This window comes from Stegostoma tigrinum, chromosome 27, assembly GCF_030684315.1.
Source record: "Stegostoma tigrinum isolate sSteTig4 chromosome 27, sSteTig4.hap1, whole genome shotgun sequence".
In the NCBI taxonomy this organism is placed as follows: domain Eukaryota; kingdom Metazoa; phylum Chordata; class Chondrichthyes; order Orectolobiformes; family Stegostomatidae; genus Stegostoma; species Stegostoma tigrinum.
The window spans coordinates 16,628,041-16,644,645 of record NC_081380.1 but is presented as its reverse complement, the minus strand read 5'-3'; positions in this window follow the sequence as shown (position 1 = coordinate 16,644,645).

Here is a 16,605-nt window from a genome sequence, read left to right as displayed (position 1 = left end):
TGCCCAGTGCCATTTGCTTTATGGGTAAAAGTAGAGGCAGAAATCAGAAGGCTGGAGAGTGAAGGAGTCATCAAACCAGTGCAGTTTGTGGAATGGGCAGTACTGCTTATACCGGTTTGCATTTTTGCTGATTTTAAACAAACGACAAACTGCTTTCGCAGCTGGATACATACCCAGGCCCTTGCATGGAGGAATTATACATAAACCTGGCAGAGGAGGACTGTAGGAGAGTAATAAAGGGCACTTAGAAAAGTTGGACATAGCCCTCAGATGTTTCTCCCAGCTGGGTGTACACATTAGAAGGGAAAAATGTTTGTTCCAAGCACTCCAAGTGACCACTTGGGCTTCAAGGGTTAACAAAACCAGATTACACCCATTGGAAGATAAAATAGGGGTGATCAAAAGTGCCCCGGTTCCCATGTCTGTACCAGAGCTTATATCTTTCCTTACGATGAATTCATACATAACCTGGCTTCCATCCTTGCACCTTTGCATCAACTCGTAAAAAAGGGTCAGCCTTGGAAATAGTCATGTAGTCAAGCCATAGACTCCAGGAAAGTGAAGAAGTAGCTATCATCCTCTAACATGTTGGCATACTATGATCCCAAGCAAGATCTGCCATGGATGTGTGATGACTCCCCACATGGCATTGGGGTATTAGCTCATCGGTGGCCCAATGGAGAGGAATGCCCAATAGTGTATGAATCCAGGACTTTGGCAAAAGCAGAGTGGAGATATGCCCAGATAGAGGAGGAAGTCTGGTGGTCATACTCAGAGTCAAAAAGTTCCACCAATTCCTTTTATAGATGTAAATTTGTAACCATACAGCCACTGGAAGAGTCTTGTTTTATATGACGCATTTTTGGTCACAGCTGACCATATCAGACTTTGGAAACAGAAAGATCCAGTCCTCAGAAAACTGTAATGGCTGGTGATGATTGGAAAACCAAAGGGCCATTACAACCAGAATTGAAACTGTTTTGGACAGAGGGCGACCAGATCACAGTAGAGGACAGCATTTTATTATGGGACGCAAGAGTGATTGTCCGAAGCAAAGGTCACCACCAGATACTGGCTGAACTCTACCAGGATCATCCAGGGTTTCCAAAGTAAAGATGTTGGCAAGAAGTTATGTCTGGTGGCTAGGACTGGATGCAGATCCAACTGCATTGGTGAGGCAGCGCTCAGAGTGCCAACATGAACAATAATTACCGTCAACAACACCCACACATTTATGGGAGTGGCCAGGTAAATCCTGAATTCAGTTACACATCGACTTTGAAGATCCCTTCATCAGCTCAACAGTTTTAGTTATTGTGAGTGCCTACTCAAAGTATCTGGACATGCATAGCGTTTATTCATTAAACATGGGACCAACAATAGAAAAACTGGATGCATCTTTTGTAAAACACGGATTCCCAGAAGTATTATTCACAGACAAGGGCTATCATTTACCAGCAGGGAATTTGAGTATTTTGTAAAGTCAAATGGCATTCGACATGTAAGGACAGTTCCATATCATCCATCATCCAGTGGTCTAGCAGAAGAGCAATCCAAACTTTGAAGTCAGGCTGAAAGAAACAGCCTACAGTTTCATTAGATACCAAACTGACCCAGTTCTTACTTGATTATAGGACCATCCCTCATGCAACTACAGGCATAACTCCAAAAGAGTTGCTAATGGGGGAGAAGATGAGGCACCAGGTTAAATGTGATCTGGGGGGGAAGATGAAACGATGACAGGACACAAGACTCTGCTATGGCGAGAGACAGTTTACTTCAGGGAACAAGGTTTAGCATAGGAACCCACAGAAATGGTCCTGCATAGGTAGGAGATATGGTTGATAGTGGAGGTCAGGTTCAATGATGTATAAAATTTGGGCAGATGCAATTGTCCTGAGCAAGCATGCAGACTATACGAAAACTACAAACTTGAAGCAGTGTGTGGGCAAAACAGCATTTCCGATGTTCAGGAACCCATGTGTTCTCCCTTTCCATCAAACATTGATGTTTCCGTCAGATTCTGAGATGGATAGGGCAGAGGTCGCCACCTCACCACCTTTGCCACCTGAAGAGGAGAATTAATTTTTCTGAGATGGTCCAGGTGCAAGAAGTGAGCTACTGCACATTATGTGCTGCATGTATCAGAGGCAGAGTTGGAGGAACCTGGCCCAGTGCTAAAATGCCGAGAGATGCTACAGATAAAAACAGCCTATGTCCTCGGACTCAGAGTGGGAGGGATGTAGTGATTGTAACAAGGTCAGCTATGTAGACATCTTAGAGCTGTTAACCTGGCCCAATCAGGGAGCCCTGGCTGGCAGACAAGAACAGGAGTGTCAGACATTCTGTTCACTTTGAGAGCTGGCCCGGAAGGAGTTGAATCAGTGTCAAAGACTCTCCACATGTAAGTAAAGGGTGACTTGGCGAAACTGGCCTCTCTGGAGTGATTTCACTTTCCTCAAGTTCTACAGAAGAGGCATACAGAACACCAACCTACAACCAATTTGATATTCGGAGTCTGCTTACAGTTCAACAATTTCCTTTGAAAACCTAATGATTGACTGCAAGCTCAGGAAGGCCTTGATCTTAATGGTTATCAAGGAAGTGATTTCCAGGATTTATAGGTAATTTGCATATGCAGTAGTTCCCCCTTCTTCCATCTAATCCAAGCGTTTTAAAGGAAGTGACCCCTGAGATAGTGGAGACATTGAAAGATTCCAGAACTCACTGGATTCTGGGAAGGTTTCTGCCGATTAAAAAGCTGCCAACGTTCAAGAAGAGAGAGAGAGAGACTGATAATAGGAAACTACAGGCCGGTTAGCCCAACATCTGTCATTGGGAAAATACTCAAGCCTATTATTAAAAAAAGATTAGATTAAATTCCCTACAGTGTAGAAACAGGCCCTTCGGCCCAACAAGTCCACCCCAACCCTTGCAGCATCCCACCCAGACCCATCCCCCTATAACCCACACACCCCTGAACGCTATGGGAAATTTAGCATGGCTGATCCACCTAGCCTGCACATCTTTGGACTGTGGGTGGAAAGCCACGCAGACACGGGGAGAATGTGCAAACTCCACACAGACAGTCGCCTAAGGCTGAAATCAAACCTGGGTCCCTGGCGCTGTGAGGCTGCAGTGCTAACCACTGATCCACCGTGCAGCACCAAAGGAATAGCAGAATATTTATAAAAGCTTAATACAATCATGGGCTTGTGAAAGGGAAATCAGGTCTGACAAATTTACTCAAGTTCTTTGAGGATGTAATAAGCAGAATTAGTAACGGGAACTGAAAGCCTGCTTCATCTTTTCTTGGATGCACAGCTTGTGAATTACAAACCTAACTGGGTGAGGAAGTTTGTTTCAAACCCTCTAATGCAGCATTACAAAATTGTTATAATGCAGAATAGATGCCTTTCAGCATATTGTGTCTGTACCAGCTCTCCAAGCATTTATTGCTAATCTTAGTGCCTCAAAGATAAAGATCTCAAAGTGGAGATATATCTTGTTAGAATTAACAATTCCTGAGTTTTTCAAACCACAGATCTGCATAGCAAAGACAGAAGATTCCAATAATATTCAATATATTTTCTAAGGTGGGATAAGGTTATTAGACAGCAAGTTCCTATAAATCTAAATTCACACACTGCTGCTCCATTTCTGTAAGTGAGATTTATAAATTTCCCCACCATCTCAAATAAAATATTTTTATTATACAGCTAATCAAAAGAAATGAATGTTTAGGATTGTGATGGTTATCTGTTATTAATATTACTCAGTACATTCCTGGTAATAGTAAGTTTTCAGTCAGCATGAGTGTTCCATCCGGCCAGACCTCATTTGTAATATTGTGAGCAGTTTTGGGCCCCACATCCAGGGAAGGATGTGCTGGTGTTGGAAGAGTTGACAAGAATGATCCTGGATGAAAGCTTGTCATATGAGGAGTGTTCAAGGACTCTGGGTCTGTGCTTGATAGAGTTGAGAAGGATGAGGGGTACATCTGATTGAAACTTCCAGAAAACCGAGAGGCCTGGATAGAGGGGATATGGAAAAGATGTTTCCACTAGTAGGAAAGACTAACAGCTGAGGGTACCGGCTCAAAGTGAAAGGACAGCCCTTTAGAACTCAGATGAGGAGGAATTTCTTCAGGCAGAGGGTGGTTAATCTGTTGAATTCATTGCTGCAGAAGGCAATGGAAGACAAGTCATTGAGTGTATTTTAGACATAGATAGGTTCTTGATCAGTGAGGGGATCAAGGGTTGGGGCAGAGCAAAGGAGAATGGGTAGTGAAACATAATAGTTATGATTGAATGACACAGCATACTTGTTAGCCAAATGGCCTACTTCTGCTCCTGTATCTTATGGTGCTACAGTCCTAGATTTCAGCGTATTCTTCAGGGAGGAATGAAAGATCTTGCTGCATACTAACCTGTTTAAACTGTGCCTTCTCAGCGATATCTATATCTATTGTGAGTAATTAATTGCCCTTATTCGCCTAGCTCTTTCAGGAACATCCTGAAGGCAATTCACAAGGTTTACTGTGCTTTCTTCTTTAATGATTTGTTTACTAGGTAACAGAATATGCTCAAATTTAGCCTGAAGATCAGAAACTCCCAGGTAATTCTGGTAACACACAAGTAAGCTTTGGTTAAATACAAAATAAGTAGATGAGCAATGGGATAGTGGCGTGCATTTCCTCAATTAATTTGTTGGAGCGGCACAGCAAGTGGTTGGGATGATTCAAAAAGATTCAAAAGGCTGGGTTTTTCCAATTTGGAGTTAAATGTATAGCATCAGGTGAGTTTGAGGTCATCACTTTCAGCAGCATACTGTGTGAGATTTCCCACATGATCAATTACTTTTCAGCTCATTATGTACACACATGTGAGTTGTTGAATGAATCACCTAGGGCATAGGTAAACCAGAGAACTCAGCACCACATTCATGAGGTGCACAGAACAGTTCACAGCTATCTAATGTTCTTATTCTTTTAACATTTCCTGGGCACCGTGCCCCACAATCATTTACTCAGGGCCTGGCCTGCCTCAGAATGTTCACAAAGTTTATCCTTTGTTATCAAACTCAATCCATCCTTTTCTCTGTTTGCAAGATATGACAGCCTGTACACGAGGGAGAGGGCCCAGACCAACAGAAGGATGTTAAATATATGACTCCTCAACCCTTTCGAAGAGCAGCTCATGGAGCTGACAGGAGAGGACCATGACCAGGCAATGTCACAGGGAGGAAAATTGCAGTCTGCTCTTATCAGATATGTAGTCAATGCATAAGACATGATGCAAATAATTCTTTCTTTTCCCCACTAAAGATACCAGTGCCCACCAGAAGAGAAAGAACCAAATGATGCCAGCATCTCCCCACTGTCGCACCACCAGCTAATCTTCTGACAATGATGAGGTCCTCAGAGGAGGCATGGACATTGTTTCCCTGCACCCTTTGCCATAAAGAATCTATCAGCTCAGTGGGTCCAGTACATAGAATGGGTTCCGGGTCACAGTCTGGTGGGCATATCCAAGGTATGGGTTCTCAGCCAGTCAAGGAAGCAATGTCCCAGGAGTCCAATTGTCGTCAGAAGAGACCGGCCTCCACTCAGTCTTTTGTAGATAATATACTCCTACACTGAGCTACCAGTGACATGTAAATGTACATCAACAAGCACTGGAAGCTCACGCAGTGATGCCAGGGGTCCTCACTAGACTAGAGCAAAGGGCAGTGGAATCAATGCCAAGTGCTATCTGCTGTCATGGATCCAGATTGCAAGCACTGGTATGCCTTGGAAAGCTGAATGCTGAATGCTTAGTCACTGCCTGGGATTCTTTTGTACTTACACTGCAATGGTAGGTCAGAGAGAGGAATGCATTCACTTGGTGAGTCCCTTCACCTCCTTGAGGAGATGGGGAGATACCAGCAGGCAACTACCGGGACCAGGAGACATGGCCAAGCACTTCCAAAGTTTTACATCTGGACACTGTAGAGGTGCCCAGCCTCCAGGGACACCTTTTCCTGCAGCAGGTCAGCCCACGGTCAGGGTACCTGCATCCGTCCACAACCCTCTCTCAGCAGGACAGGGCTCTCTGGGACCCCAGGCCCTAAAGTATGCCCACCAATGCCATCACAGGGAGTGGAAATCAACAGTCTCACGCTACCTCAACTCGGCATGTCAGGGCAGCACTTTGACCCAATGGCAAGTAAAGAAGGAAAATGTTTTGCTGGCATAAGGATGGCATGAGTGTTACATGGACATAAGCTGCACTGCTGGAAATACATCAAAATATTATAGATACTATAGATATCTGCACTGTTGTAATATTTACTACAGTCTCATTACAGAGCGAGGTGCTGACATGGCTGTTTGAAGTGGAAGGAGAGAAGCATCTTCCCCCTTCTTTTTGTTGTCTCACATCATCAGCTGGATATGCATCTAAAGTTGTTTTCATGATCCAAATGAGGCAGAAAGCCAGCAGTTGGCGTTTGCAGTCAGGGCTCCTGTGATTGATTTCAGGGGCACTGACTAGGTCTGATGAGCTCACGAGGACACAATCTGGAATAACATCACTGCAGACCCGCACAGACAATTATATACAGCAGACAGAAATGAGAACAGGCTGTCAGAGGGAAAGAGCCTTCCTCTATCTGTGGTCTCTACAGCAAAGCCATGCCAGACCAAGGACTTAAGAACTGGGGACAGAGAAAAGAAGGATTTAGACATGTGCAGCTGTGAAATCACAGTCCCTGAAGATCTCAGCCATTGCAATAACATAGCCAAGAAATCTAATGTTCTCCAGGACTGTAGAAATTCTGACAGAATAAGACAACTATTGATATCAGGAAGGAAATGATAGAATTGCAGAGCATTCTCCAGAAAACATGTGCCCTAATCTCGGCATGAGAGAAGGCCCATAATTCTGCTTCCATCTAAGACCCCCTGGTCATGGGTGAACACACTGTGGTGCAGCAACTGTTATGCACGATTTGTCCATACAGTTTAATGCTTTGCAGTGATCGCAGTTCCAGCACATTAAGACTAAAAGTATATTCTGTATTTAAAACAACAGTGTAAAATGAAAAGATTCTCAGTCAATAAGCTATGTCCCAAAAAGTAATGTCTGAGCCCCAGTTGGTTTCCAAAAAAGGTTACATCAAATATGTCCTTGTACTCAATCATCTCGAAATCAATTCATCATGTGTTGTCAGGGAGCTGTATACCTTATTACACCATCACCCTTGCTCCTGCTTGTCTGTGAGTGATTACCTGCCCCATCCCAGGATCCTTGGCTTTCCCTTTCTCATTGGAGGATAAGTGTTTCTTCTCTCCCAAGACATTTCCTCTCGTGGAATGAGACGTGCAGGAAACAGCAGAGTACGGTGATGCCAGCCCAGTCTCTCGGGCATATTTTACAGTGCACAGCTAGGCAATGCAGGCATCAGAATCTCATGTTGGACCAGCAGATGGTCTGTTCAACTGTGGTCCTTGGAGAGATCTTTGCAACATTGTACCTCACTTCATCATCAGTCTAAGGATTCCTGACAGGGATCAGCAGCCAAGACTTGAGGGGGGTAACTGCTCTTTTCTAGCAGATTCTATGTGGTTGACTCTCCATGGTTGATTCAACAGAGTTAACTCTATGTGGTAGATTCTCCCTCAGCTTCAACATGATGGTGAGATTTCAGGTTGTATTTCAAATGATCATGTTCATCTCTCCTCATAACCCTTTACCATTCCTCCAGTTTTTTTCCTCTCTGTCACCGTTCCGAGTTTGCAGCTTCCTCCCATTTCAGCTAATCCCCTCCATATCATAATTAATTTTGTTATTTTTGCCCCTTCATTGCCTCAAGCACATAACTATCCGGGTCTCCATGCCCCTCTGCTCCTGCAGTCTGCAATGATCAAGGCCACTTGCATCCTCATTTTTCTTGAAACCACTCTGTCCCCCGACCTCATCTGGCTTCCATCCGTCTCTGACAGTACCCACAGATAGTCAGTGCTGCCAAACACATTGTCATACATGAAGTACCCATGGGAAAAACCAGATTGTCATCTCCCTTTAACTCTGCCTTTCTAACAATGTGAGGATCATCCTTCCACCCTGGACAGAAAGTAACCCATTCCCAAACACACAGCGCCCCAATCTGGTGTACAGACAATACTCCCATCCTACAGCGATATTATCTCACACCCAGGCCAACAATACCTCAACCCACAGATAGACAGTTCCTGACTCAAGGACAAACAGTGGTCCAACCTTCCCCCAGGAACATCCCAGCTCTTTGCCTTTTACACTTTAACATGGTCATGAGCCACAGACAACCAGTCTCCCTTTAGCTATTTGGACAAGTCTACCCTTTCCCCGTCGCTGCCCCCACTGCACTCAGAGACCTTAGAATGCCATATTGTTATAGAGATACAGTAACAAGTACTTAGCCTGAAGATTGTCAGGCATTTGGAGTTACAGTTTCCTCAATTTCGCAGAGGTTAATTGAGAATCCAGTGAATTAAGCTTTGAATGAGATGCTGATTTATAAAAATAAGTCTTCTTAAAACCAGCAGCCATGCAGGTCACCCATCTTTTGAGGTCAAAAACCTTTATTGCTGAAAGTTATCTCAAGAGTAAGATTCTGATTTTTTGACACTTGCCTGATTTTGACATTTGCCTACCATTCTCTCTCTTCCTCCAGGAGCAGATAATCTCACTCTGCATTTTTACCAAATATAGTTAAAGGCACAGTAAATGAAATCAAAGAAATGATGCTAGTACTTTCTGGTTAGATCTCAGCAGGAATATTGTGGACACTTTTGGGCATTCTTCAGGGAAGATGTAAAAGCTTTCCAAAAGGAGAATGTTTGCCAGCGTGTCACAAGGGTGAGAGATTTCAGTGTATGACAACAGGCTGGAAAAATTAGGACTGTAGATCTTGAAATGAAAGAATAAGAGGCCGTGTAATCAAGATTATGAAGATAATGAGAACTTGTGCAAGTTACGGAGAAAATAAACTATTCTCTTTGGTAAGAGGGTCAACAACCAGAGGTTGTAAACTTAACAAAACAATCTGGAAGGAAGACACAAGATTTTTTTTTCACTCAAAATTTGTTGAAATCCTCAAAGAAGTGATGGAAGCTCATTCCAAAATGGAAAGCTAGAAAGACATTTGAGGGTAAGGTGCCTACGATTTTACAGAGAAAAAAGTGGGGCCAAGTAAGAGATCACAAAGTGTGCAGCTGGAAGAACACAGCAGGCCAAGCAGCATTAGCGGAGCAGGAAATTTTCTGAAGAAGGGTCCCAGCCCAAAATATCAGGTTTCCTGTTGCTTTGATGCTGTCTGGCTTGCTGTGTTCTTCCAGCTGCACACTTTGTGATCTCTTACTTGGTCTCACTTTTTTCTCTGTAACATCGTAGGCATGCTACCCTCAAACGTCTTCACACTCCACACTCTAACACTGACTCCAACATCTGCAGTGCTTGCTATCTCTGAGACCAAGACTGGTTTTTCTAACACAGCCACAATGGACTTAAAGCTTTGATGATGCTAAAGTATTCCTTGATCATATTCCTCTCTTTCTTTCATCAGTGACCTACATATTTTATTCTGTTCTTTTTTAGTTACATTTTTCTTTTCAACATAATAAACAATGGAAAACATCTGCATCATCTCAATGATATGATTCCTATCATTGACTTTAATTTGATTTTCAATTACTTCTAGCTCGCACAGAATGAAAAAAAATGCAGTGAGGAGACATTTTGCTCAACTGGGCTACATATTCAAAATCTACAACCTTTGAAACCCATTTCAAGAGATCTTGGGTTCTGTTTTAGATAGTTTGTATGAAACAGTTTTGCCTTAGTTCTTGTTAATTTCTAAATTGGCTGTGCCTTCTACTTTCATAGCATCTTTCTCACCAAGGATGCTAACTTCCACCTCGATAATATGAACTATCTTTGTTCTTACAATAACCTTGTTCGCTGTTGAAACCTCTATCCTTGAGATTTGATATCTACTGATTCACTCGGAACCTCTCCTCAACAGTTTCCTACTTTCCAGCCTCCATAACCTTGAGTTCATCCAAAACTCTACTTCCCATCTCCCAACTTATGACAAATCCTGCTCAACCATTACCTCATGCATGGTGACCTACATTGGCTTGAGTTTAGTCGTTTTTTTTCTTCTGTTCAAGTTCTTCCACTGTCTCATCCTTAATTTTTAATGCTGTTGAATTAATTGCAAAGAGTACAGTGCAGCTCAGGAAATCCAGCTTCGTTCTCAATCACTATAAATCAGCAATCCTGTTTCCAAGCACAATTAGGTTGTTTTCTCAATAGTCCTAACAGACCTGTCTGCATCTCTTATTAATGCGTGGAAGTTTCACTTTCTCTCTCTTTTCCAAACTGCCAATATTTCAAACCTAATTTGAAGATATTTTTAAGAGTTATTCCTTTATGAAGATAATAGACAATAGACAATAGACAATGGGTGCAGGAGTAGGCCATTCGGTCCTTCGAGCCAGCACCACCATTCATTATGATCATGGCTGATCATCCACAATCAGTATCCTGTTCCTGCCTTATCCCCATAACCCTTGATTACACTATCTTTAAGAGCTCTATCTATCTCTTTCTTGAAAGTATCCAGAGACTTGGCCTCCACTGCCTTCTGGGGCAGAGCATTCCATATATCCACCACTCTCTGAGTGAAGAAGTTTCTCCTCAACTCTGTTCTAAATGGCCTACCTCTTATTTTTAAACTGTGTCCTCTGGTTCTGGACTCACCCATCAGCGGAAACATGCTTCCTGCCTCCAGAGTGTCCAATCCCTTAATAATCTTATACGTCTCAATCAGATCCCCTCTCATCTTTCTAAAGTCAAGTGTATACAAGCTCAGTCGCTCCAATCTTTCAACATATGACAGTCCCACCATTCTGGGAATTGACCTCGTGAACCTATGCTGCACTCCCTCAATAGCAAGAATGTCCTTGCTCAAATTTGGAGACTAAAACTGCACACAATACTCCAGGTGCGGTCTCATCAGGGCCCTGTACAGCTGCAGAAGGACCTCTTTGCTCCTATACTCAATTCCTCATGTTATGAAGGCCAGCATTCCATTAGCTTTCTTCACTGCCTGCTGTACCTGCATGCTTGCTTTCATTGACTGATGTACAAGAACACCCAGATCTCGTGTACTTCCCCTTTACCTAACTTGACTCCATTTAGATAGTAATCTGCCTTCCTGTTCTTGCCACCAAAGTGTATAACCACACATTTATCCACATTAAACTGCATCTGCCATGCATCCGTCCACTCACCCAGCCTGTCCAAGTCACCCTGTATTCTCATAACGTCCTCCTCACATTTCACCCTGCCACCCAGCTTTGTGTCATCAGCAAATTTGCTAATATTACTTTTAATGCCTTCATCTATATCATTAATGTGTATTGTAAATAGCTGCGGTCCCAGCACCTAACCTTGTGGAACCCCACTGGTCACCGCCTGCCATTCCGAAAGGGACCCGTTTATCACTACTCTTTGCTTCCTGTCAGCCATCCAATTTTCAATCCAAGCCAGTATTTTGCCCCCAATACCATGTGCCCTAATTTTGCTCACTAATCTCCTTTGTGGGATTTTATCAAAGGCTTTCTGAAAGTCCAGGTATATTACATCCACTGGCTCTCCCTTGTCCACCTTCATAGTTACATCCTCGAAAAATTCCAGAAGATTAGTCAAGCACGATTTCCCCTTCGTAAATCCATGCTGACTCTGACCTATCCTGTTACTGCTATCCAAGATGTCTGATAACACCAACAACCTGTGTTTCTTTGGCACCTTTGATGTAACAAACTATTCCAAGGTGCTTTATGGGAGAGATATTAAACAAAATGTGAAAACAAACCATACAAGGGACTATGAGGTCAGATTACTAAAATGATGGTTGAAGAGGTTGGTTTTTAAGTTGTGTCTTAATGCAGCAAAGAGAGGCTGAGAGAATTGAGGAAGGGAATTTGAGGACTTTGTGCTTGCCAGTTGAAAGCACAGTAGAATGACTAAAATCTGGGATGCTCAAAATGCCAGTAATGGAGAAATGCAGTTATTTTGGAGTGTTATCGTATTAAGGCAATTACAGGTTTTCAAGGCCAGGAAAAAGTCATGAAGCAATTTGAAAACACATGATGATCCTTTTAAAAATGAGGTGTCACTTATCAGGGACTCAATACAGGTCAAGAAGCACCAGAATAATGGGTGAACGGGGCTTGGTTTGAGTTAGAATGTGAACAGAGTCTTGAATTGCTTCAAATTTGTGGGCAAGTCTATACGTAGCAAAAGCATGATGAGGGTTTCAGCAATAGACGAGCCAACATAAGGTCAGAGACAGGCAGTGTTACCAAGTTAGAAACAGTGGTTCCAATGTGTGAACAAAAGCTCAATGCCACATCAATGATTCAGTCTGAGACAGCTGGCAGGCTAAGTGATGGAGTCAGTGGCCGAGGATTGGAGTTTGTAGATGAAGGTGGAGTTTTGACTGAAGCTGAATACAATGCCTTCAGTCTTCATAATATTTAGATGGAGGAAATTTCTGCCCACCCTTAACTGAATGTTGGACAAGTAATTGGTGACAGTAAAATGGTGAAGAGAGATGATGATGAGGCATTGTCGGTTGTTGTCAACCTGCATATAGAGACTGACACCTAACCAGATTCGAGAAAGAACATCAAAAGAAGTCCTCTTTCAAGCATTGATTCTTCAACTCCCAATCAGAACTTTTAATTTCCACGAAACAATGCCCCCAGGACATATTCTTGGTTTTAAGTTCAAAATTAAGAAACTCTGACCCCAAGAAGATTTCATCATTACTCCTACACACTTGTACTATTGTTCATTCAGTTGGCAATGTAATGCTTCTTGTAAGTTATTACATCCATCCTCAGAGGATGTCAGCACGTCATTGAGTTAAAATTGCCATTTACAGGATCCCTATGTTGCAGATGGAGGCCATTCAGCCCTCTGACTCCGCACCAACCCCAAAAGAGCATCCCAGGTCCTCCCTCCCCATCCTCACGCTAACCCTGTAACCCCATATTTCCCATAGCCTGCACATCTTTGGACTATGGGACGAAACTGGAGCACCCAGAGGAAACTCACACAGGCAAATGGAGAATGTGCAAACTCCACACAGAGGGTGTGGAGGTTGCCTGAGGGTGGAATTGAATCTGAGTCCCTGGTGCAGTGAGGCAGCAGTGCTAACCATTGTGCCAGTATGCTACCCCAGTAATATGATTCGCATTTCTTTCCATATTTTGTTTTTGTTGTTACTACAATCAACAGTCTTTATTATTTGCTAATATGTAACCCACATCACAACCTGTTGTTCTTTTGCCCTCTTAGTCCTTTATTCAATGAAGAATATAATTCTCTTTTTTCTTTCAGTAACTTCAAGATACAAGTAGGAACATGTTCCTCTGAAGAAACTGTTCAATTTTGTGTCAGTACATCTGTTATGAGAAAAAATCAATGATGGGTCACAGAATAACTGAATCAAAATAATCACACCATATATAAATGATGTAAAATGTGATTAACTCCTCTAACTGCAAAGAAATCACTCACAGAGCAACATGTTCTTGATTTGGCGTTAACAATGGAATCTGCTCCTGACATACTTGGGGCCTTTGGAAGATAAACTTTGAAAATTTATGTCCATCTTATTCACCATTCAAGCCACATAATTTGTCTAATTATTGATTAAAGATCGACAATTCATTATTTTTGCCATTTTAAATTAAAAGCTGCAAAATACATTTCTATTAAATTCTGCATAATGGTATCTTGGTGGACTTGGGGGTGTGACTGCACTTCTCCCTTATGGAACCAAAAATTTTCCATCATGAGGGAAATTTTATTGAATCTTATCAGTCATCCCTCTGTCCAGCAATGAATTCAGTTCAACTTATCAGTTTGTATCTATAACAAATACTATCAGTCACCCACAAGAAGCACTGCTCTGTTCAATCATTTTGGAAAATAAATTTTTTGTGTAATATATTCATGTGTTTGCTTATTAAACAATATTAATCAATCAAAAAAAAGCTTTTACAGGAGGAAAATATCAGGGAAGTTAAAGTGAACTGAGACATAATGGTTGACAGTGAATCCGCAATTATCAGTCTTCATCTATCAAATTTCAGCGACAATACTGCACTGTCAGTGACTGGACACTGTCAACCAGTAATCTGATGGGTTTATACTCCAGCTCCTAATTACATTGGGAAAAGTACCTCTTGCTTAAATTCATCACTCTCATTGGGTTATGAGCTCATTCTCATTTGTTGCTATCTATGGATGTATATTTTCTGCTTTGATACTTCTCCGAACCAACTTCACGGCTGTAGTTAGAGACCTGGCCGTGACATTTCTCAATCAATATCCTTGATTGAGTAAATAAGGTCTAATTGTCAGTGTGACAAATGGTCTTCTGGCTGCATCTTGTGTGGGAACTCACTGGTGATAGGAGCCATCCCTTTTTGCCTAGAATCCCTAATAGCTGCTTTTTCCAACGTGCCCATTCTAACGTTCCAAAGTACTGAATAAAATCTCCTCTCCATGTTAATTCCATGTTTGGATTTAAACGATCATCTTTTGAACTAGTCATGCAATTTTGATTCAAGTCAACTATTGCCAATGGTATAAAGGGATCAATAAAGCATATGTTAAATTATAAGTATGTTTGAAATTTACATTCTAAACAAACACTTGAAAAGAATTAGTTCTGAACATAAGAGTTGAATCAGCAGCAGTTTACTTGAACTGAAAATGAACAGCAACAATTGCCCTTTCAAAATATTTTGTTTGTGTAAAAGCTGAATTGTTTAGAAAGTTAAACATGAAATGTCACCTGTCAATTTCCAGGTGTAGACAATGAGAGCACGAAATTCGCCTCCCAGCTGCATGCCACCATACAGACTGCAGGTGTTAGACTCAAAACTGCAGACAAACTTTTGTTTTCTTTGGGCGGTGACACCAACAATGTGGGAGTTAATGTTGCAATCAGCAATATCTAAAAGGAAGTGTCATTTAAGAGGGGCAGTTCCCTTCGCTGAAAGACATGATTGAATCTGAAATAACTCCACAGAGGCTGATACCCTGTCACCACGTCACCCTTTGTTTAAAAGTGCACAGTATTTGACACTGATCCAACACCCTCAGAGCCAGGTCTCAGTGAACAGAACCTCTGCCACAGAGATAGAAGGAAATGCAGATGCTGGAGAATCTGAGATAACAAGGTGTAGAGCTGGATAAACACAGCAGGTCAAGCAGCATTGGAGCAGAAAGGTTGACGTTTCGGGCCTGGACCCTTCTTCAGAAATGGGGGAGGAGAAGAGGGATCTGAAATAAATAGGGAGACAGTGGAAGGCAGATAGAAGATGGATGGAGGAGACAATAGGTGGAGAAGAGACAGACAGGCCAAAGATGTGGAGTTAGAGCCAGTAAAGATGAGTGTAGGTGGGGAGTTATGGATGGGATAGGTCAGTCCAGGGAGGACAGACAGGTCAAGGGGACAGGATGAGGTTAGTAGGTCGGAGATGGGGGTGAGGTTTGAAGTGGTAGGAGGGGATAGGTGGAGGAAGGACACGTTAGGAGGCGTGGACGAGCTGGGCTGGTTTTGAGATGCAGTAGTGGGAGGGGAGATTTTGAAACTTGTGAAGTCCACATTGATACCATTGGGCTGCAGGGTTCCCAAGCGGAATATGAGTTCCTGCTCCTACAACCTTCGGGTAGCATCACTGTGGCACTGCGGGAAGCCCAGGATGGTCATGTCATCTGAGGAATAGGAAGGGGAGTTAAAATTGTTCGCGACTGGGAGGTGCAGTTGTTTGGTGCGAACCGAGCGTAGATGTTCTGCAAAGCGGTCCCCAAGCCTCCACTTGGTTTCCCCAATGTAAAGGAAGCCACACCGGGAACAGTGGATGCAGTATGCCACATTAGCAGATGTGCAGGCGAACATCTGCTTGATGCGGAAGGTCTTCTTGGGGCCTGGGATGGGGGTGAGGGGGGAGGTGTAGGGGCAGGTGCAGCACTTCCTGTGGTTGCAGGGAAAAGTGCCGGGGGTGGTGGGCCTGGAGTGGAGCGGACAAAGGAGTTACGGAGAGAGTGTAGGTGGGGTGGTAGGGAGCAGATAGGTCAGTCCAAGGAGGACGGACAGGTCAAGGGAACAGGGTGAGGTTAGTAGGTAGGAGATGGGGGTGGGGCCTCCGGAAAGCAGATAAGGGTGGGGAGGGAAAAATGTCTTTGGTGGTGGGGTTGGATTGCAGATGGCGGAAGTGTTGAAGGATGATGCGCTGGATCCGGAGGTTGGTAGGGTGGTACATAAGGACGAGGGGGATTCTGCTTTGGTTGTTATTGTGGGGAGGGGGTGTGAGGGATGAGTTGCAGGAAATGTGGGGACATGGTCGCGGGCGTTCTTGACCACTGCGGGGGGGATGTTTCGGTCCTTGAAAAATGAGGACATCTGCGATGTACGGGAGTGGAATGCCTCATCCTGGGAGCAAATGCGGTGAAGGCGAAGGAATTGGGAATAGGGGAGAGCATTTTTGCAGGAAGG